Raw genomic sequence first — 23514 nt, forward strand, 5'->3', positions numbered from 1 at the left:
GGGGTGTGCCGCGCCTTTAGGGTCGGGCTCTGTCCACGGGAGGCTTCTCCTGTGCCCCCGCTGCCACCCACTGGAGCCCCAGACACCGCTGGCCCTCTCACATTTGGCACCGGGGCGGCTTCCAGATTCTCAGCCAGCCCGTGGCCACCCTGGCCCGCCTTTGTCAGTAACTCTGTGTTGGGAAGCCGTGCTTTGATTCGCTTCCCACGCTGCACTGTGAGTCGGGTGACATGTTCCAAATAAGGGCTCATAACTCAGCAGAGTCTCCCCGGCTCCCGGCTTCACCTCCCGTGGCATCGCTCAGAGGCCTCTGAGGGAAAGCGCCAAGGCGCAGCGCCCCGAGCCAGTGCGCCCCCCGCGCCCACCGCACTCCAGGGTGGCTTCCCCAGCCGGCACACAGCGCCCCTCCAGGCTGCGAGAGACAAGGAAGTGGCTGGATACTGTCCTGGCTCCCGAGTGCTCACATTTCGAAGTTGATAAAAAGATGCCATGCACGGACTCACAGCACTGTGACCAAGTCAGTCACCACTAATGAGGCACATCCAGCCCTGGCCTCAGTTTCTCCAATTGTAAAGAGGAGATTCTAAGCTTATCTTCGCTATCTTCCTCCCTGGTTTCTCGTGAAACTCAAATAAGAGCACACATCTGGGCCGGCTTCATCCCCAGCGCCCTCCGTGCTCTGAGAGATGGAGCCACCTATTTGCAGGGGACTTGGAGCGAGCAGGCCAGCGGCGCAGGACGGCGGCGATCCCTTTTGTCCCATCCTTGCGCCGGCCCGGCTCTCCCGCAGGAGCCGGTCTCCAGGCCGGACAGCTCAGCGGCAGGTGGTTCCCGGTGGGCCGGTGGTAAGCGGGCTTTGCGGGCTGGAAAGGCGAGGCTGTCTCCGCGAGGGATGCGCATCAGCGCGTCCACAGCGAAGCCACTCGCTCCACAGCCACAGCGAGACGGGCTTCTGCTCGGAGTCCGCACGTCAGTGCCCGGCCCAGCAGCGAGAGCAGCCTCCCCGTGCTCAAGGCCGCCGTGTGGGGGCGCGGCTGATGGGAGGCTTGTCTGTGTCACCCATCAAAGCACCCTGAGGCCTCCAGTGCACCCTCAGCCCTCTCGCTACCAAAGCAAGACAAAATGTGAGGGTCCTTTCTCTGGAAACTGGCTGCTTGACTCTGTCGAGAGAAAGAAAGCCACCGGCCTCCCCTCATGGCGCCGCACCGCAGCCTGCCAGGCAGAGAGGCTGCGGCGGGTCGGCTGGGCGGCGAGGCCGTGTCACACGCAGCGATGCAGGCAACTGAGGGAGCTGCCCACGAACGGCGCCCTCTGAAGCCACTGGCCCGGCACAGCAGCTGCCTTCACCCATGCAGGTGCGTTTGGACGAGACTTGCTGAGGACTGACCCCCTTCCCAACTCCGTGTCTTTGGTCTCATGAAAGATCCTCTCTGAAGTGAACCTTGCCATTCTGCATCACACCTGCCCACAGCCTGAAATCCTGAGCTTATGTGTGAAAGGGAAAATAGCACTAAAGGGGTTGGCACATTCCCAGTTTGTCTCCAGATGGTGCGCAGGGGGATCTGGGCTCGCGTGTGGGGCGAGGGAGGGGACGTGAGAGGTGAACGAGCCTGTGGAAACGCGTGTGGGGAGAGATCAAGGAGGGGGTCCCAGTTTTTCCTCCCCTGGAGTAGATCCATAAATGTAATGTCACTTCATGATGTCTGAGATTTGTTTTAAAATATTGCAGAAGAAGGGGAAGAGATGAAGCAAGCGTGGCAAAATCGTGATTCATTTCTGAGTCTAGCCTGGTCTTGGTGTGAGTTCCCCAAAGCTGACTCTGACACAGGAATCAGGAGGTGACCCGGAAGCACATGAGGGAGGCAGGAAGTAAGGCAGAGCAGAAAAGGAAGCCAAATGTTGGGGCTAAGGAGTGGGCACCTGGATGCTCTGAGGGACTGTGGGACCGTGGGCCATCTCCTGAGTGGGAGGGAGCAGCAGTCTGCCAACTGCACGCCACTCCCTGCCTTGAGCTCAGGCTGCCCCCAGCGGGCGGGCCCCCGGCGTCTGAAAGGACTCTGCAGGGCACTCGGGAGACCCAGGGCTGGGCACTGTGGCCTCTGCTACAGCAGCAACACCCGCATCCATTGTGTCATCCTCTCTACTTCGGTATGTGACTGAAACTTCTCCAGACAGAGAAGCAAAGCAAGAACCACAGTGATAACACGTTTCTCTAGGGAATGGGCTAACACTGGTAGGAGGCAGCGGCTTTAATCCAAACCCATTTGCCACACTTACCCGTGCCATGTCCCAAGGTGCATTTGTCAGACTGCTGCTGTCTCTCCCATGTCAGCTGAGTTTTTCTTCCTAATCATTTATTCGCTTTTAAATAGAAACAAATGCTTATGAAGCTTCCCCATCATCCCAGTAGCTGGATTCATCAGAAGCCAGGATGGGTCTCCATCCCGCTGACAAGTGTGCACTGAGTGCCCCTGTGCTGCGAAACAACGTGGGGAGGCCAAGGTCCTTGCCCTGAAAGATCACCACTTTAGTTGGGGAAATAAGGGACCTACAGGGACAGCAAAAGGATCACAGAGTTTTTAGAATACAAATCTTTGTTCTAGTTCAACTCATTCATTCCATTTGTGAGAAAACACTGACATTGTCTCCTGGACCCAATTCTACTGGGACCCCCAAACCCTTTCTCAACTAGGCCTGACTTTTAGACTCCCGTTTTCATCTCGGCACTGTCCAGTTTTAGGAAGAATCTTGCTAAATTGGCTTTGCCAGAACCTCCCACTCTCAATCATCTGATCACCCACAACATCTGACCAAATCCCTCATCCCCCACCACGCCAGGCGCTGTCTGCTCACCCTGGCCCGGCTCCAGCAAGGACGCTGTAAGGTAGGTTGAGCCAGAAGCCTCCTCACTTCTGATGTTTCCTCTTCGTCATTTTCCTCCAGTGACCTCCCCTCCAGGCTTTGCTCCTTGGCTGCAGATTCCCACTTCTCCTTATTGTGTTTGGAGTTGGGCTCAATCTCTCCCCCCACTGCAAGACCCCATTGCCGTGATCCCTACTCCTACTGCGGCTGTCAAAGCCTGCCCCACCATGCTTCAGCAAGGAAAGGAATACCTTTTTCCTTGACAACACAGGCCCAATTATTTGCTAATATGAAGCTGGGTCTTGAGTCTAGAGCCCGCATGCTGTACACTGGCATGGGTAAGGTGATACAGAAAGGGATACAAAGTGGGGCACAGATTAGGAAAAATAGGTGCTTTATGACTTTTCTTGTGAGTTGTTTTGTCTTGGGATAGCAGGATGTCCAACCAGAGGGCATGGGTGGCTTATAGGCTATGAGAAGACCAAACCAGGTGGGGTGACAATTCCAGGTCAAGGACAGGATCTCACTGACCTCTTCCCCATCAGCTCCACCCCACCCTCTCAGCTGACCTTACAGCTGTCCCTGCTACCCTGCCACAGTCTTTTTGGGGTACTGTGAGTTGCCACCCTAGCTGACTGGAAGGGTTCAAAGGATTAATTAGGGACTTCCTGGGAAGCTTGCAGCCCTGTTTGTACAGTTCCCACAGCTTTATGAGCTCCTCAGTGTCATTCATTCATTCACTAGTCACAGATTCCCCCAGTCACCTCGGTGTGGCCAAGACTAAGGCAGAAGGACACTCAATGAGTCCCATATGGCTCTGCCCAGCCACAGAGAACACAGGACCAGCACAAACCAGGGAGGCCCCGGCATGCTTGTTGGCTCATGCTGTCATGTTTCCTGGGGAGGGGGCGCACCACGGTGACCAGGGAGGCCCCGTTCTCTCTCTGAGACTGTGTCTACCCAGTGGAATCAGTTGACTGAGTCAAATTTTTGACAGTCAAATTATGTTTTGTTTGGAGAAGGACTTGGAATTTGAATAAATTCTCTAGAGAACTCTTATCTAACAAAAGTGGCTTAAAATATAAAAGCACCCCTCTTTCTGTTCCTGTGAAAATCCAGCTTTGCGTGATCTGCTTTGCTTGGGGCAGGGGGCACCACTCATCAGCTCCTGCCGATTTTCCTCTGTAGGCAAATGATTTAGAGTACCTGGAAAGGCAAGTCATGTTCAGCCCAAGTGCTCGACTCAACTATCTTCAGCCTGACGTTGTGCTTTCGAGCCTCTTTGTCTTTCCTGATGTCTGTGTCACGTTTCTCTAAGTTAAAACCGTCACTTAACCATAGTTGTCTGTAACAGAAGAATGACAGACACATTAAAGGTTGCCCATTAAATTACCCATAAACATCTGATAACCATCATGATAATCCCAGCCCATATATCCCCACATCAGGGAATGACTATTTAAGAAGTTGGAATCTTAAACAATAGACTAAGGAGAATGTTTACAGTAAGTACAAAACAAAAATGTTCAATATGTTTATTATATGAAGATCACATCCTCTTTCATTAAAAAAAATCCATTCCTTTAACTTGAAAATTGTCTCAAGTAGTTAGCCCAGCCCAGGATATCCCTATGCAACCCCGATACATGAGACACCCAGAAATCTCAGGGTGAAGCATCTCATTAGTCCCCACAGTCCTCAATGTCCCCATGGTCCTCACTGGCTCCCATGATCCTCATTGGCCCCCATAGTCCTCATTGACGCCCATGATCTTCTCTGGCCCCCATGATCTTCATTGACTCCCATGATCCTCACTGGTCCCCATGATCCTCACTGGCTCCCATGGTCCTCATTGACTCCCATGATCCTCTCTGGCCCTATGGTCCTCAATGACTGCCTTACTCATCTCTTTCCCACCCAGCTCCAGATCTGGGATCCATTGCCTTTTTAGGGTGCCACTACTGCTGGGAACCTGACATTTGTATAAGACCTCTCTGGCTCCACAATCACCACTGGAGTTGGGAATTCTTCCTTTGCTTCGCAGAGACACCACTCAAGATAGAATCTCAGAGTATACTCTTGACTAGGTTTCCCTGATTCTCCACAAAAATGGGGGTGGAAAATGTTTCAGTGATTGATAACATATGATCAAAAGAGTGTTAAACCTTGAAAATGAGCTCAACATCATTAGTCATCTGGGAAATGCAATGAAAACCAAAATGAGATATTACTATACAGCACTAGGATGGCTAAAAGTAAAAGACTGATAATATAAAATGTTGGTGAGGATGTAGAGCTATCAGAGCCCCCCAAACATTGCCAGTGGAAGTGTAAAATGATTCAACCACTTTGAGGAAAGGTCTGGCAGCTTTATACAAAACTAAACATAAACCTATCATATGACAACAGCAATTTCAATCCTTGACATAAACCCAAGATATACAAAAAATATATATTCACAAAAAGATTTATGTAAGAATGTTCTTAGCAGCTGTATTCATAATAGACAAAAACAACCAGATATCCATGCATAGAATATAAATAAACTGTGATATATTCATACAATGAAATGTTTCTCGACTGTGAAACCGAACAAACAACTGATTCACACAACATGAATGGATTCCAAAAGCATTGTGCTGACTGAAAGAAGCAGACAGAAGAGAGCACATTCTCTGTGATTCCATATTTATGAATTTCCTGAACAAGCAAAAATAATCTATGGAGGAAAAATCAGATCACTGGTTGCTTGTGCTGGAATGAAACAGAGATTGACTAGAGAGGAGCAAGGGGGACTCTGGGTGACATAAACGCCCACTGACGAAGTTCAAGTCACTTGGGTAGATGCGCATGTCAAACTCCTTGACTGGTACACTTGGAGTAAAGCATTTTGTGACATGAAATTTCCCCCCAAAAAAGAGCTATAAATAAATATTCAATTCTAATTAATGATAGACATACTAAAGTACTTAGGGATAAGACTATTAATGTCTGCAATTCACTTCAAGATGCAGCAGAAAAGGCGGATTGACTGGGCAGAGGAACATATGGGTGGCTAGACAGATGAAGTGACTATAATACAACGTTAATGGTAGGGTCTAGATTGTTATGGGTGTTTACTATAAAATTTTCAAATTTCCTGTAGTTTGAAAATTTTTATAATGGAATATTGGATGGAGAAGAATCTAGTAAAAAGTTTAAAGAGCCTCCTGGTTTATGATTCCTTATTAGTAATTGATTTTTCTCTCTGTGTGCTGTGTCTATCCACATGGTCCCAGGAAGGACCAGAGGATGGGATGTAAGGAAGTCCTTTCAGAGAGTGGTGGGGAGAGGGGTCGAGAAGCAGGAGGCAGATGGCAAGGGTGCCAGGGTGCATATCAGTCAGGGTTCAGCCAGAAAAGCAGAACAAGAGGGATATGCATATTAAGAGATTTATCACAGGGAAGTGACTTACACCATCATGGGGGCTGGCTAGGCAGGTCCCAAATCCGCTGGGCAGGCATCGCAGAAGGGCAGGCTGGAGCTCTGGCGCCGGGCCCAGGCTGCTGTCCATGGGCAGAATCTCCCTTCTCAGGAAGCCTCTGCTCTGCTCTTGAGGCCTTTCCACTGTCTGAACCAGACCTGCCCGGGTCACATGGGATCATCCCCATTACTTAAGGTCAACTGACGATGGACTTTAACTGCACCTACAAAATCCCTTCCTGGCAACACCTATATCTAAGGTTGATTGGATAACTGGGGACTGTGATCTGTCAAGTTGACACACAAATCTGATCATCACGGTGAGGTTAAATGGAAGCTGAGTTCAAAGAGCTTTTGTGTCCGTTCCCATTTAAGACTCTAGAAGGCGACTGCACATTGAACATCAGAGAAAAACCATGGCCCAGCTGGGTGCCCCCGATACCTCAGTTGGCCTGTAGGGTGAGAGGCAGCGTGATCTCCCGTTACTCTCAGAGTGAGGGAGTGAGGGCTGACACGGACATGGCAAATGGTCAACACGGCGAGCACGTGGCAGAACAGGCTCTGTGGGGTGCAAACGGGCACAGCTCTTGCAGAAGCGGCTTGGTGACATGTGTGAAACACCAAGCCTCGGGGAAGGGTCCTGCCTTCTGGCCCATAGCTTCATGCACAAAGGTTTTGGCTGCACCATTATTGCTAGTAGCAGAAAATAGGTGGCATCCTGATCACCCGCCAAGGGAGAATAGTTAAGGAACTAGATATACGTGCAATGGAATATAAGAGAGAAGTAAAACAATAATCATAATGATGTATAAAAACATGAAAAAATGTACAATATGTTGTGAAGTAACAGAGTGCACATTTTATATTGTGTGAATATTTTCATGATCATATAAATACAAATATATATACACCTCTACATAATAGTCTTTTCATTTTTGTAAGAAGAACACTGAGTGTCCAATAAAATGCTAAAAGTTATATTGGGGGGAGCTATGAGTAACTATTGTCTGTTTTCCAAACATTCTGAGAGGCGGATTTTATTGCTTTTATAACATGGAAAAGAAATTTTGAGCCTGCCTAGCTCATTATAGCTTTGTGTGGTTTTGTGCCTGTTGGATCACTAAAGCCAAACTTCAGCTGAGGCCCATGAAATTCAAATTGCATTTTACATTAAGTGCAGGAAACCTTGAATGCATATTTGGTCTCAAATTCGGTCAAGAGGAACCAGATGCAAAGCTTCAATCAAGCTCTCATTGCCTAGTGGTCTGGTACCCATTTCTTCATTTGCTCACCGAGCTAAAAATATTTGATTCATCTGCATCTTTTTGTTCATTAATAGCTTGGCTACATTAGTAAGATATGCCTAAGATATTTTCTCCCTGTGTAGTAAAAATGAACTTGCACTCACTAACATGGGAACACAAGAAATGTCTGCTATTTTTTCTGAAAGCAAATGAAACCTGAGTCCGAATCCCCCTCCACTCTGCAGCTGTTTTGTTCAATCTCCAGCCTGATGGGAACCTCCTTCCAGCTCTCCACGGTCCTAGGGGCCTAGTGACAAGCAGAATATTCGGAAAGGTCTTCCATTTTCCTGTCCACACCCCTCACTGCAGGGACACACACCTTCCCAGCCAGGACAGGCCACGGGTGAACAGCCGCGCGGGAGTGTGAGCAAGCTGGACCCCCCAAGAGGGCTTCTCCCACTGGCCTGGCCTCCCTGTCCGAGGGAATGGCACCCCCTGCACAGTCACAGCTGCCTCCTCTGTCCCAAGATACCCGGCCCTCTGCCTGCAGCCTCTTTCCTGGGAGGGCCCGACAAATAATCCTCAACAAGTCTGGTGTAAAACATACACCCCCTCCACACACACACAGCCCATTCTATACACATGCCATACAACATGCACACACACACACACAACATACGCCACACACACCAGGAAGATAGAGCTCGGCAGCTCATTTCCATCTAGGCAATGGCCCTTAGGCAAAGCCTTTGGAGTTGGAAGGGCAACTATGAGCCCAAAGTAAAAATTACATTTTAACGAATTATCCAGTCATGCTAGTAGAATCATCTTTTTCTCACTAACACTGCAAACTTGTTCCTTGTGCACAATATTACCTGGTAGTTAATCCTCTTGGTGTTAATCCTCTTGGCATATTAGCCTTAGAAAAGTGACTTTTTCTCCTCAGGCCTCCATGTCTCACTGTAGTTCCCCTCCTAAGAATATGATAAGAGTTAAATGAATGATGCAGGGAGAGTACTGTGTCTAGTGCCTGGCACACAGTATGTGCTCAATAAATGGTAACATTATAAAAAAAGCCGCACAGCCAGCCATGGTCTCTCACACCAGTAATCCTAGCACTTTGGGAGGCCAAGGCAGGAAAATTACTTGAGCCCAGGAGATCAAGACCAGCCTGGGCAATACAGCAAGATCCCATCTCTAAAAATAAATAAATAATACACACACACACACACACACACACACACGCATGTGCCAGGCATGGTGGTGGCGCCTGTAATCCCAGCTACTCAGGAGGCTAAGGCAAGAGGATCACTTGGGCCCAAGAGTTCAAGGCTCAAGGCTGCAGTGAGCTATATGATTGTTCCACTGTGCTCCATCCTGGGTAACAGAATCAGACACTGTCTCTAATTAAAAAAAAAAAAAAAAAAAAAAAAAAAAGGCCAGGCGCGGTGGCTCACACCTGTAATCCTAGCTCTCTGGGAGGCCGAGGCAGGCGGATCGTTCGAGCTCAGGAGTTCGAAACCAACCTGAGCAAGAGCGAGACCCCGTCTCTACTATAAATACAAAGAAATTAGTTGGCCAACTAATATATATAGAAAAAATTAGCCAGGCATGCTGGCGCATGCCTGTAGTCCCAGCTACTCGGGAGGCTGAGGCAGGAGGATCACTTGAGCCCAGGAGTTTGAGGTTGCCGTGAGCCAGGCTGACGCCACGGCACTCACTCTAGCCTGGGCAACAGAGTGAGACTCTGTCTCAAAAAATAAATAAATAAATAAGATGGGAAGGAAGGAAGGAAGGAAGGAAGGAAGGAAGGAAGGAAGGGAGGGAGGGAGGGAGGGAGGGAGGGAGGGAGGGAGGGAGGGAGGGAGGGAGGGAGGAAGGAAGGAAGGAAGGAAAAAAGGAAGGAAAGGGCCACACAGTTCAGCCTTAAATAGCAAGTCCCACCACATGCCCATGAATAATTTTAATCTAGGAAAGAAAGTGCAGAAAGAATTGATATATTTTGTTAAAAATCATCCAGAGAACTGACAGACAACTCGTAGAAGGAATGCAAAGGGATGGTAGTAATCAGAGAAGGTAAATTAAAGCAATAGGATCATTATTCTTTGACTAGACTGACAAGAATGTAAAGGACATTAGTATCTAGTGTTGAGTGAGGGAAAGTGCTGGAGTACAAACTGAAACCTTTTACAGGGTAATTTTGCAATGATTTAACTCCAGGGACACATGGTTCAGGAATATCTGCACATGTTCTCCAGGCTGTAGACAGCAAATTGTTAATTGTCTATAAAGGCAGAAATATGGAGACAACTTTGATGTCTGTCCATGAGTCCTCTGTTTAATAAGGATTCAGTCATTCTGTGTGATGCTAGCAGCTCTAAAAGGAATGAGAGAAATAATGTCATGACAATGACATTATATTATCAATAAAGTGACAATATATACGGTTGAGTTTTTGAAAAAGTGAATTGAAAAACAATGTGCAGAGTTTCACTTTTGTAAAACATAAGCAAGGCACATGTTTGTGCATGCACGAGAATTGTTTGCATATGCATGCATATCTGTATAATTTGCATATCTGTATAGTTTGCATATGCATGCATATCTGTATAATTTGCATATCTGTATAGTTTGCATATGCATGCATATCTGTATAATATGCATATCTGTATAACAAAGAACAATTACAGGAGGAAATACATCTGCTTGTAATAGTTAGTCTAGGAATGTGGAAATCAGAGAAAGGAAATACAGGAAGTTTTTACTCTGTTTATCAACACTGCCGGGAGTTGCCCTCGTGCCCCCCACAGTTCCGGGGGCCTCATGCCGTGCATGGCAGCACAATCCATATATCGCATCGCCTTGCCGAGCCCACCCAGCCCCAGCACACCGCAGACCGGATGTGCTGGGGAATTCACATCTGAGAGCAATTCTCAATGAGTGACTGATGGAGGCTGGTGTGTAAATGCCCCAGCTCCCCAGCCCCTAGGGTCACACAACTCACTGTTTGTTTGCACCAGATCCCGGGGTCCACCTGCCCCCTATGGAATTTGGTTTGGGAACCCATCTTCACGGACTTCCTTCACTGCCTGCCTCACTTCCCCACTCCCCTGCCAACAAGGCCCGGGATCACATTCTCAGCAAACTCGTTCCTGGGGGTGCCTGTCTAGGGGAACCCAAACTAAAACTCAGTGCTTCTCCTTGTCTCAATCTTTATAATAATCTGCTTTGCGTTTAGTTTGTTTTTTTATCTTTGATAAGATTCATAGAGCTGCTGTAACCGTGCCCCTTAGTTCCTGGCACATGCTGTCAATGACTCCTGCAGGACTCGTCCTTGGTGCACCTGACCCATTACTTTCCCTCCATCTCACACCCAGGTCTGGCTCTGTCCTCTAGTGCACACCCCCATTTGTGTGTGAACACGTGTTCTCCCAACCCTCAGCCACCCTTTTATGTGGATGCAGACTCTTAGCAGAGATACAGAGTGTTGTTTTCATGTCTTAGTCTCATACTGTCTCTTCAGTGTATTTTGTTTGTTTATTGTGAGACAGAGTCTGGCTCTGTCACCTGGGCTCGAGAGCAGTGGCATCATCCTAGCTCACTGTAGCCTCAAACTCCTGGGCTCTGGAGATCCTCTCTGCTGGCATAAACAAGCCACCGTTAAAGTGACAAAACTGTGCCAATAGTTTAGGTGCGGACTCTGATTAATTGTATTGCTTCTTGTTTGAGATATAATAAACTAAACTTTTGATTAAAAAAAAAGCGATCCTCCCGCTGAGACTACAGACGTACCACCAAGCCTGGCTAATTTTTCTTTTTCTTTTTTCTTGTAGAAATGAGGTCTCACCAGGCACATAGTCTTCTGGCCACAAACCACATTTGTCACCTGTCTTGCAGCTAGGGGGGCCTGGCCTGAGTTGCGACCTTCCAAGCAAGATATGTTCCTTACTAAAGAAGCCAGTTTCCAAGCTCACTTCCCCTTCCTGGGGCCAGAGTGTGGACCAGGTGCTGAAGAACCCCTCTGACCATCTGGAGGAGGCCCATGGGGACAGAGGAGCAGCAAGGTGGAAGCAACCAGAGCCCAAGAAGGTGCAATGAAAAAAACACAATCACAGAGAACCCTCTTCTCTGGGGATGGTGCCGTCACAGAGAGGTCGTTTTTTAAACCACTGAATTTGAGAGTCATTTTTATAGGAGCTTTGCCCAAACCCTAATACATTTTTTCTATTGTATATGGTGAGAAGAATTGCATGCACATTAACGTTTCGCTTGATTTTCTCAGAAACAGCATTGCTGTGGCACGTTGCAGAAACTGCAGTGCAGGGCGTCACTCCTGCTCAAATGCCCACATCTTATGAACAGTCCTGGACTTCAAAATCAAAACAAGCTCGGCCGGGCGTGGTGGCTCACGCCTGTAATCCTAGCACTTTGGGAGGCCGAGGCGGGCGGATTGCTCAAGGTCAGGAGTTCGAAACCAGCCTGAGCGACACCCCGTCTCTACCAAAAATAGAAATAAATTAATTGACCAACTAAAAATATATATACAAAAAATTAGCTGGGCCTGGTGGCGCATGCCTGTAGTCCCAGCTACTCGGGAGGCTGAGGCAGTAGGATCGCTGAGCCCCGGAGTTTGAGGTTGCTGTGAGCCAGGCTGACGCCATGGCACTCACTCTAGCCTGGGCAACAAAGTGAGACTCTGTCTCAAAAAAAAAAAAAAAAAAAAAAATCAAAACAAGCTTTTTCTACTCTACAAGTGGATTCAAAGTTTTATTTATTAATTTGATGTTTTAATTTAGGATTTTTGTTTTTTACTGATGAAACTTTTTTTCTTCTTCCCAACAAAATTTAACATGGACCTCTGATAAAAAACATGTCAAACCAGTGAAGGAAAAGCCGTTCCATTTGAAGTTGGGGTGAGGCCCTAGAGACCCACCTACCCCCTTCTTCTCCACATGGCTGCTGCGATCTCTGCAGACCAGGCCTTGCCATCGAGGAGAAGCTACACAGTCACCAGCAGCACAGTCACCACAGGCCTGCACACAGCTCAGCCTGCACCTGGCGCAGTTTCATGGTTCACCTTTTGCCTTGAGATATGAAAGTCTCTGCTGCCAAATTGCTACCTGAGCTCTCCAGGAACTCACCAAGCGGGGATATTCTCTAAATGCGGCATCAGACTCTTTGAGTGAGTTGCACACAGTAAATGTTCCGCTGGACTCGGTAAGAGTGGTCATTTCTGAACGCCCTCTGGAGCCCCCACTCCCAAATACGGTGCCACCAATACGGGCTTCCTCTCATGGGACCACCTTCACAGCCAGTTTACAGGTCATGGATGAAATAACAGTCTTCTTGTTTTACTTTACTTTGATTATGCAGTTTCATGATTAGCCTTCTTATTAAGGTTTGATATATATGATGCTTGACTATTTTAAGACTCAAACTCGTCTTACAGAACAAAGGTGAACTGTCAGCCAATTCGAACCATCATGCAGATTCTGAAGGTAATTTCCAAAGCTGGTTCCAGGAGTGCTGTGGGCCATGCTAGCAGCTTTGGCGGGAGTGCTCAGCCTGCTTGGACAGCCGTGTGGGGGACAGGCATTTATTGGCAAGTGCAGGCTGTAGGATGCTTATCAAAAATCACTCATTTCTGTACAGGGGCAGCCGTGTAGAATGCCAATACCCCACCTCTCCTACACTAACACAATAATGGAAAAAGCAAATCAGTACAAAAGGATTTAAAGGTTATTTACATATCTTTTTTTCTCCAGAATTGATAAGCCAAATCAAATTGACAACCTTAATCTAGAATAAAAGATTGAATTATTGAAGAATCTGGAAAGACTTATCTCCTGTGTTTTATAACCCACCTGGGCGGTTTCTTTTAGTGCCTCAACTGAACTGTCCCTGATGGTTAGACCCCTCAGGTGCTGGTTCCAGATAGCAAGAAGGGATTTTTATGTAAAAGAACGTCAGGGCTCCTGGAGAATTGTCCCGTTTCCCGGGCTCACAGGCAGAGGTGACCGGTTGTGCTGACGGAAGCACGGCAGGGTTACCCCTTCACTGCTCTGAACTGACCTCGATGGTTGGTGTCCTGCCATATCCATCAAATGGAACCAAGAAGACGTAAACTCTTGACAAGCAATTCTCCTTTTCTATGGAATGATGTTGAGAGCTGGCCAGAAATGATTCTTTAATTTATGTACTGCATTTTTGCCATTGAACAGGCAGGTTCAGCGCAATAACTAAGTCCCCAGAGCACAGGACAAAATAGTTTCCTATCTCCAAGGCTGAGAAGTGTTTCCAAGATCGCTAATGAACATGTGCCCTTCTCCAAAAAAACAAGAAGTATTTGGAAATGTAACTGTGCTGCGCATATGTGGGGTTAGCACAGCAGCCTGACATTCATTTTAAAGGTGCACTAAAGAGGAAGAAACCAAAAGAGACAACTGCCACATTGAGGATATTACCAGACTAGCTCATCTATAACCCAATCACTTCCCTGGTTCATATGCAAGGGACGATGGTGACAGTGATGAGGCCGGTAGCTTCTGTGCGGCGACACAGACACGATTCTCCCAGGCAGTGCCTCTTGGGTGGCCAGAGGCTTGGAGGGCAAAGCAGTTCCTGAAACGTTCAACTCTGAGCCTTCAAGACTCACCACACACAAACGTTGCTATGGCCCACGTTCCTGTTTACTTTCCTACGCTGGAATCCCATTCAATCCGATCAGTATTAACTTAAAATGCTTAAACAATGGTGTTTGAGGAGCAATGACTTTTCTGCAAAACCACAAAGAAGAGAAATGCTTTTCTTAAGAGGAGGGAATTGATTTTCTTTTCTCAAAAACGTTTCTCATTTCCTTTAGCTACTATCAGTGGAAGGGGGTGCACATATATATATTTATACACATAGATGTATGTATATGATATACAAACTTTGGGTCTATATTGACAACTTAGTGCTTCGGGTCACCACCTGCCAGTGGTCACCTCCAGTGACAGTCGTCAATGGAGAGAGCTGGGACTATGCAAAGTCTGAGCATTGGCTGAATCTGAGCATTTGTACCACTATTGCCTAGTGTCTAGGCTCATGCTCAGTTGTTGTGTGGCTAATCATAGGCCCAGCTCAGAGCTAATCTGAGAAAGGGGACGTGTGTCCATCACCACACGGCACCCAGCACCTAGTAAGTGCCTCCTGTACAAGGGTTCACACGTTCAGTGTTTTCAAAGCCAATTGGCTCCTTGGAGCATCTCTATACTCCAGTGAGAAGATAAGCGGAATTTATACAGAATTTTGTTGTTGTTGCTGCTGCTGTTGTTTTTCAAAACAGGGTCTCACTGTCTTACCCAGGCTGGTCTGAAACTCCTAGGCTCAAGTGATCCTCCCACCTCAGCCTCCAGAGTAGCTGGCATGCGCCACCATCCCTGGCTCATACAGAATTATTCATATAAAAATTATTTCTCGGCCGGGCGCGGTGGCTCACGCCTGTAATCCTAGCTCTCTGGGAGGCCGAGCCGGGCGGATCGTTTGAGTTCAGGAGTTCGAAACCAACCTGAGCAAGAGCCAGACCCCGTCTCTACTATAAATAGAAAAATTAATTGGCCAACTAATATATATAGAAAAAATTAGCCGGGCATGGTGGCGCATGCCTGTAGTCCCAGCTACTCGGGAGGCTGAGGCAAGAGGATTGCTTGAGCCCAGGAGTTTGAGGTTGCTGTGAGCTAGGCTGATGCCACGGCACTCACTGTAGCCTGGGCAACAAAGCGAGACTCTGTCTCAAAAAAAAAAAAAAAAAAAAAAAATTATTTCTCATATCTGTTATTTCACCTTGCTTTTATCGATGACATGCCTGTTTTTAAAAACCTAGTGCTACAATGTTTTCCTTGGTTTACTGAGGCTACTGGTTCACTGGTTTATTGATACTCATGGATGTATCTGGAGAACAAATAGCTGGAAAGAAGCAAGTAGCTTTTATAGAGATTTTTTCAAAGTGTGAGTGCTTTACTAAGGGCTCTACATAAATCCCCTTGTTTAATCCTCACTATGAGTCTGTGAGGAAATCAGTAGCCATAGTAAGAAAAGCATGAAGGCATTTTCCTGGTTGGCCCTATTTGACATCACCACCTTTCGCGGCAGAAAGTCAATGCAAACATACTGCAGGTGAACACGCACCCACAAAGAAGAGCAAGTCACTGGGCGACTGGTGCAGGGTGTGACTCTAAAAGAGGGAAAGTCCTAAATCCATTCTCTATGCATTTTCTTCAATCCTGCATTTCATTTTAGGAAATTATAAACTCCTAAAGGAAAATAAATGTTTTGTGATGTTGTAACATTACTGAGAAATTCGACCATAGTAGTAATAAAAGACACTCAACACCAAAACCTTTTCCACTGTTGGGCCGGGGCTGTGTCAACGCTGCCCACACTCCCTCTGCACCAACGAGGTGCTGTGTGCTGCGTGCACTGCTGCGTGCGAGTGTTCGCCACACAGCAACATCTTCATGGGCACCGAGTTCAGTCCAGATGGCCACTTCTACAGTTTATTCTAAAAAACAATCAGGCAAATCTGAAAAAAATAGATAAAGTGATTTGCATTGCAGCATTGTTTTATAATAATCTTCAAAATGGGGAAAAGCCACACCTGGAAACTATCAACTTTTCTCTAAATCCAATTCCACCTTGTTGATCTAAGCCAGCATCATCCTCACCCGGTACACTCATAATGGTTCTCTCACTCTTGCCTCCTGGAACCCCTACCTTCCTTGCCACCAATAGCCGTTCAAGATCACTGAGAGCCTAACAAGCGCAAGCCCGGCCCGGCCCCCCTGTGTCTCCAGCACTGGGCTCTGGTCGTGCCAGCCTTTCCTCTGTTCTAAGAAACAGGCCACTCCCTCCCCGTGGCAGGGCTCTTTCTGTCCCTTCCCACTCCAGACCCGGCTAGTTCTCTTTCGGGCCTCTGTGACTATGGTCTCTACCAGGCCATTCATGAGGCCAAGGACCCTGTCTCCTTGTTTTACGTCCACATCCCTCACCAGGGCACAGTATGCATGCCACAAATACTTGTTGAAATATGGCTAAATCATAGACAGCAGGCTCCTTCTCTCTCCCTCTCTCCCTCTCAACTCTGCGCTTTTAGCAATAGCTGCGTTCCAAGCAGGAAGAAGGAGGTACAGGTTGAGTATCTCTTATCCAAAAATGCCTGGGACCAGAAGTCTTTCAGACTTCAGGTTTTTCCAGATTTTGGAATATTTGCATCATACTTACCAGCTCAGCATCCCTAATCCAAAGATCTGAAATGTTCCAATGAGCAATTCCTCTGAGCCTCACAGTGGTACTCAAAAAGTTTTGAATTTTGGGGCATTTCAGATTTCGGATTAAGGACGCCCGGCCTGTATGAGAAAAGGCTCAGCCAGAAGCCCCGTCCCTCCCTGCACTGAGCGCGGCCACGGCAGCTTCCACCTTTCCAGCCGCCGCAGCACAGAAAGGTGAGCCAAAGGGGTTGGACCCAAACCGAGACTTCTACGCCACCTTCCTCTATCCCATCGAAATGAAAACGCAAGTCCATGAGCATTTATTGCTGCATTGTTCCAAGTAGCAAAAAGCAGGAACTCAAGCAAACACCTACTGACAGAGGAATGCCTAATAAATCCTGATCCATCCAGACCACAGCTATGGAAAAGAACGAATTAGAGTCACACTGATGACTGTGGGAGATTTCCATGAGCGATTACAGAGTAAATAAAACCAAATGCAGAAAAATGCCTATTCTATTATCAGTTTTAAAACAATGAGGAAAAGCACTCCAACCTCTGTGCGCACACACGCAGGCCCGCGTGTGTAGGGGAAGTCACAGGCCACACGCTGGCATCACAAGCTACCTGTCCAGGAGGCAGGGAGGGCGTTTGGGAGGGCAACAAGGAGAAGACAAGCAAAAAACAAAACGAAATGTTTTAAAAGCAACATTATAATGTGATCCATTAATGTATTAATTTAAAAATATGTGTATTTATATTTAGAAAGGGAAAATTTATATGCTGTATCTTCCGTTAGGCTTCCAAGACAATGGCAAATTCCCACTCATTTGGATTCCTCAGAAAATGTTCTCTCTCCAAAAAGTGGATAGAAATTGGCAGGATATCATTTCATAAATGGACTTCTATATTCAAACACTCAATTGCCATTTGAATCTCATCAAATAAAATTTTAGTTTTTCTTTCTAGCTTGTGCTGTTTTTCCCTGGAGAAACAAGTCTATAAATGTTTAAAATTGGCACTACTTCTCATACTGAATAAAATATTGTTGCAAAGACAATTGGCTCCAGGAAATTAAAAATCAATACACTCTGAGAACTAAAATAGGATGGAAAAAGTTGCTTTGTCCACATGGCAATAGCCAGGCAATGCAAAACAAAAAGAATCACTATTATAAAAATAAAATGACAAGAGAGAGCATTTGTCATCCTTGTATGAGAAATACAATTGGGTGAATGAGAAAAATTACCCTTGCCTATTTTACTCAAGTGGCCGACTATGCAACTTATTGCTAATTTGCCTCCTTGGAATTCCTGGTGACAAAATCATTTGCTGGAAATGATCCCAGCCTTGCTTTTTCATAGTTTTCTAATTAATCCCTCACTACATGTTCTGACTTTGACTTCATTTCCAAGTTACTTTAGTTTTTAAAGCTTGATTCAATATCTTCAATCATATTTAAAGAATGTAAATATGTTTTATGTTTATGTTAATAACTATCCCAACTTAGGGATATTTTAAATAACAGTCAATAATATGGCTTTTACAAATTGTCAGGATGGTTGCTAATCTCTGGCTTTCATCTCCAAAGAGGACTTGGGAGGCTTTGGAAGACAGCTTGCCCGTCCAGCCCAGGGCTGGCGCCTAGCTGCGGATTCCAGGGCTGGGCAGGCTGCTGACGGGTGGATCGGCAGAAGCTGCCTTGTCTTCCAGTTCCATTCTCTCTCCACTCCAGGCCTTGGGGTTACTCTGGAAGACTCGGATTCCCATGTGCAAGCCTCAGTTAAAGGCCACTGAGCTCTTATCTGTGGAAATTTCAGAAATGGACTGTATAGGTGAGCCGTGCCTTGTTTATGGCTAAGGAATCTGGGGGAATCCAAACCTTGGATGACACGGTCTCCCATGGGTCATTTCCTTGCCACCTCCTGACACCCCAGTGACCAGCAGAGGCAGTCTATCTGTCTGTGTCGGAAACGCTGTGGCTTGTGCGACCTGGGAAAGCTTGCCCAGAGCCAGCCCCTGTGGGCGAGTCAGCCCTCTGCCTCCCTCATCAACTGTCTCATCCCAAATGTGACTCCGTTTAGGGGCAGGCAAAGCTGTGGGGATCCAGGCAGGAGAGGAGGGGCAGACACTCACCTGACACACAGATCTGCTCCAGATTTACCCAAACCGAGGAGACAGAGACGGAACAGAGCTTGAATCCTCTCCAGGCTGTTCACTGGAGACTCCCATTGGGATATGGCACTGGATTTGACTAGTGTTCTCCAAGAATGAACCAAAAGCGTCATCTGTCCCACTGTGCACTGAGAATTGTGGCATATTCTAGCTATGTCGAATTTATTTTCTTGTTATAAAAGCTTGTATACTCTCGTTTTGCATCTCCACTAATGCTTTACAAACATTCCTCATTCCAAGCCTCACCAAGACCCAAAAGAGGAAACAAAGCCACAGAGCAGTAAGCAACTTGCCCACTCACATCGCTAGAAACGGGCAGCTCTGTGTCAAGCCCAGCAAGTTGACCTCTTAGCTACACCGCCTCTAATGAACTAGCGGTTCTCAACTGTGTTCCCTGCACCAGCAACAGCCGCATCACTCAGGAACTTGACAGAAATGACAAATCCTGGGCTCCAACCTCGACTTCCCGCACCAGAAACTCTGGGAAGTGCACCCAGAAATCTGTGCTTGGACAAGCTTGTCAGGTGACTCTGATGCACATTAAAGTTTGAGGACTATCGAGCCAGGCCTTTGCAATGAGGTTTTTCATTACTGAATGTTTTAGGGAAATTCTTAGGCAAATATCAGAAGAGATTCACTAGAGTCCCTGCCAAGTACAAGGTAATGAATAGATTTCCTTTCTAAGGTACTATGTACAATGTTCAGATATCTGAGATAAAGTATATTTAAGAACATAGTAGTAAGAAATATATTCACTCTGAAAATAATATCCCCTAGAAAGGGGTCTGTGTGAACTTGGTGGTTGATCTGGCAGGGTACAGACAGGAAGGGGCAGCAGACACCCCACCTCACGTGTCTCAGGTCAGCCCACCTCTTTCCATCTCTGCTCCACTCCTGGCCCAAAACATGCACCTCTCTCACTCAGAGTTCTACAGTAGTTTCCTAACTTGTCTACCCTTCTATTCTGAAATTCATGCAAGCTGTTCTTTGCATTGAAGCCGCAATGGTTTTTCTGAAAATCTGAGCTTATTTAAAACCTTTAAAGGATTACTACTGCTTACAGGATAAGAACCAAAATGCCTACCAAAGCTCCTGAAGAAGGAAGGGCATGGCCTGCCCATGCCTTCACCCCAAAGACATATGATTCTCCATTTCATTATTTGTTCCAGTCACACCAACACTCTTTTATTTTCTCAAAAACATGAAGCCTAATATGCCACAGGACCTTTGCACATGCTGATCCTTCTTCTTAAATGCTTTTTCCCTCATTTTATTCTTTAATCCATATATATCCTTCAAAATTCAGTTGAGCCTCATTCAAGAAACTCTTTCCAGATTCAGCAGAGAATTGACTGGGCCTGGCATCCAATCAAAGATTACAAGGCATGGAAAGAAGCAGGGGAAAAAAAAAAACATAATGAAGAGAAATATCAACCAACTGAAACAGTCCCAGAACCGGCACAGGTGTCAGAATTAGCAGATGAGCACATTAAAACAATCGTTATAACTATATTCCATCAGTTCAAAAACTTAACTGAACACATATATTTTTTAAAAGACCCAAATTGAACTTCTAATATGAAAACTCAGTGTCTATGATGAAAAATACACTGGATTGGATTAAGAGCAATTGTGTATTATAGAAGAAAAGATCACTGGACCAGAAGACTTAGCAATAGAAACTATTCAAAATGAAAAAGAGAGGAAAAGAATTAAAAAGAAAAACATAGGAAGAGCATCAGGACAGTTTAAAGTGACTTTCATGTTACTTGCACTAGGGGTTCAATAGGCTTCTTTGATCTGTGGGGTTATCATTTCATCAGATTTGAAAATTTTTCAGTCATTATTTCTTCAAATATTTGTTTTTGCCCTCCCTATAGTTTCTCTTCTTCGGGGACTCTAGTTATATATACACAATAAGATATGTCAAAGGAAGTCTTCCAAGCAGAAGGAAAATGACATCAGATAAAAGGGAATAAGCTGTACCAAAAAAGACAACTGCACTGGTAAATATATGATACTTAAGCAAGACTAACACTAATGCCTTAGGGGTTTATAGCATATAAAGCAGTCAAGTGCATGGACACTTACCTGGCTCTACCACTTACCAACTGTTGAGACCCGGACTCGTGCTTCACCAGTGTCTTCCGCTGTAAATCAGGACTGATGACACCTCATCACGTTTGTGTGATGACAAACAGAGATGATATATTGAGGAGCTTATGTGAGTGGCACACAGGGAGATGCTGCCCTGGGGCTGTCCAGCCTTCCAGTCTTCCCCACCGTGTGTCCAGAGCAGAGCTCTGCAAGGCAACCCCACTTGGTGAACGACAATGGCACGAATGAGATCAGGGGAGGCAAGAAACCATTTTGGTTGGGTTTACAATGCAAGAAGTTACAGAAGCCAGACCCTCCAAACTAAGAATGTGCTAGCTGCATGAGTATACCAGGGTCCTCCCTGGGACTTAGCCAGGATTCAAACTGTCAAGGACAATCAGGTGAGCAGGGGGGATGGTCGAGTGATTCCATCTATGTGAATAAACTTGTGAGATGGTACCTACTTGTCCAGAGCACTGAGTGGTGCTGGGAGCATTGTGATGTGGAAACCCTAGGTGTCACCCCTGACATCAGTTTTCTCCCAGAAGACAGCCACGCCCTCTGAGGGCTTCTCAGAGGGCAGAGCTCAGCCCGTAGGAGGACAATCCATGATCCCAGGCTGGCCTCCCTCTGGGGTGGGCATGCACTAGCAGAAAGGAGACATTCTGCATTATGTGGGTGCGTACAAAAGCCAAAGAAAACATCTGCCATAAGCACTCTGACCTCGTTGGAACCCACAGGCTAGAGACGCCAGGAAGTTAAGGCTGCAAAAGCATAAAGGAACATAAGGGCTGTGTTCTCTCGCCCTGGGGCAGCGCTTTCCCCACACTCCGTGCTGACTTCTCCGGGCGGCTGCGAGAGCCGGGCGATTTCCCGGTGAGACGCTGCAGTTGCGCACGCGCGCTCGCCCTCGCCAAGGGCTGACTCCCCGCGGCCCTCGTCCCCGCAGGCTCGCGTCCGGGACGGAGGGGCCCGGCGAGACGGGGGCCAGAGCTCGTGTTTGCCTTGGCGACGAGGAGGCACAGCCTCATCTTCCCTCTGAATGGGCACCGATGCGTGCCCCGTCCCGAGGTTACTTTACACGGACCGAGCCCGCCTAACATGGCCGCGCTGCGGTGGCGCGGCTCTCGGCACCGCCGCCTCCCGGCCTGGCGGGGGCGCTGTGCGGGCGCGGGCGCGGCCACCCGCGGGCCTCGCCGCCCGCCGCGCCTTCCCTGCCGCCGCTCCGGCGCCGCCGCTCCGCCCTGCGTTTTCTGCCGCTGCCTTTTTCTTTGCTTTTGTTCTGTTTCCAGTTCGAATCACTTTCATAACGAGCACGTGCCCTGAGCCGAGCGTAGCCCACTGCTCCACGCCCCTTGTCTGGCAGCAGGCTGCCATCTCAGGGGCACTGCGGACACTTCACAGACTGCCGCTCTCTAAATCTCTTCAGAGAATTGTTCGAGCAAGGCTAACGCCAGTGCCTCATGGGGTTGCTGCTAGTCACCGCCGACTCTCACCCGCCCAACTTCATTATCCCTCAGCAGCGCTGGCTTCTCCCCAGAAACAGCCACTAATATCAATTATAAAATATTAAAATTAACACCAATTAACTGCCTTGTATTTGCAACATGAATGAATTGAGCGATCATCTTATAATTTTCAAGGAGGCAAAAAGCAAAATAAAATGCCCAATAAAATGAAAGATATTTTCTAGTAATTCCTTAATTTAGAATCGTCAGTGGGCAGACAGAAAGACTACGTTTCCCAGACTCCATTGTAGTTAGGCTGAGACCATGTGACTGAGTTCTGGCAAATGGAAAGTAGGTGAAAATCATGGACTTTCAGATGTGACCTTTAGAAAACATCTTTCTTAGGCTTTTCTTGCTCCATCTAGTGACGTGATGTAGGAGAATTGCCCAATCCGTGCTGTATTGTGATGTAAACAATATATAATTTTTATGTTGATTTACCGAGATTTCAGGGTTTGTTACTGCAAAACAGTGTAACTTATCCTGACTCATACAATGGAAAATTACAATAAATCTAGTAAAACTTTCATAAGAAAACAAAGGGGTAAAGCATAAGAAAACAAAGAGGTAACCTTTTTCTTCTTTCATAAGAAAACAAAGGGGTAACCTTGGATTTGGCACTGGATTCTTAGATATGACACCAAAGCAACTGCAACAAAAGAAAAAAAGTGGACTTCATCAAAATTAAAGACTTTTGTGCGTTAAGACTTATTATCAAAGAAATGAAAAGACAATCTACAGAATGGGAAAAAATATTTGCAAATCATATCTCTAAAAGGGGTTTAATATCTAGATTTTATTTATATTTTTCCTCGCTATTTACTTGTTGAAGAAATGAGATTATTTGAGACCTGATTGGGAAATAGGACTATATAAAGCAACCCAATCAAAACATAGTCAAAAGACTTGAATAGACAA

The 23514-nt window shown here is 46.6% G+C and overlaps 1 long non-coding RNA gene across 1 annotated transcript; it reads right to left on the bottom strand.

Moving 5' to 3' along the window:
* Positions 1-2073: 2073 nt before the first annotated feature.
* On the bottom strand, positions 2074-22236 carry LOC105876158 (uncharacterized). The gene is made up of 4 exons (XR_012922055.1): positions 15949-22236; positions 8444-8542; positions 6317-6483; positions 2074-4207 (listed from the first exon to the last, which is right to left on the bottom strand). It is a non-coding gene; the product is annotated as an uncharacterized LOC105876158 (long non-coding RNA).
* Between the last annotated feature and the right edge of the window lie 1278 nt (positions 22237-23514).

The sequence above is a fragment of the Microcebus murinus genome, chromosome 12 (genome assembly GCF_040939455.1).
Source record: "Microcebus murinus isolate Inina chromosome 12, M.murinus_Inina_mat1.0, whole genome shotgun sequence".
In the NCBI taxonomy this organism is placed as follows: Eukaryota; Metazoa; Chordata; class Mammalia; order Primates; family Cheirogaleidae; genus Microcebus; species Microcebus murinus.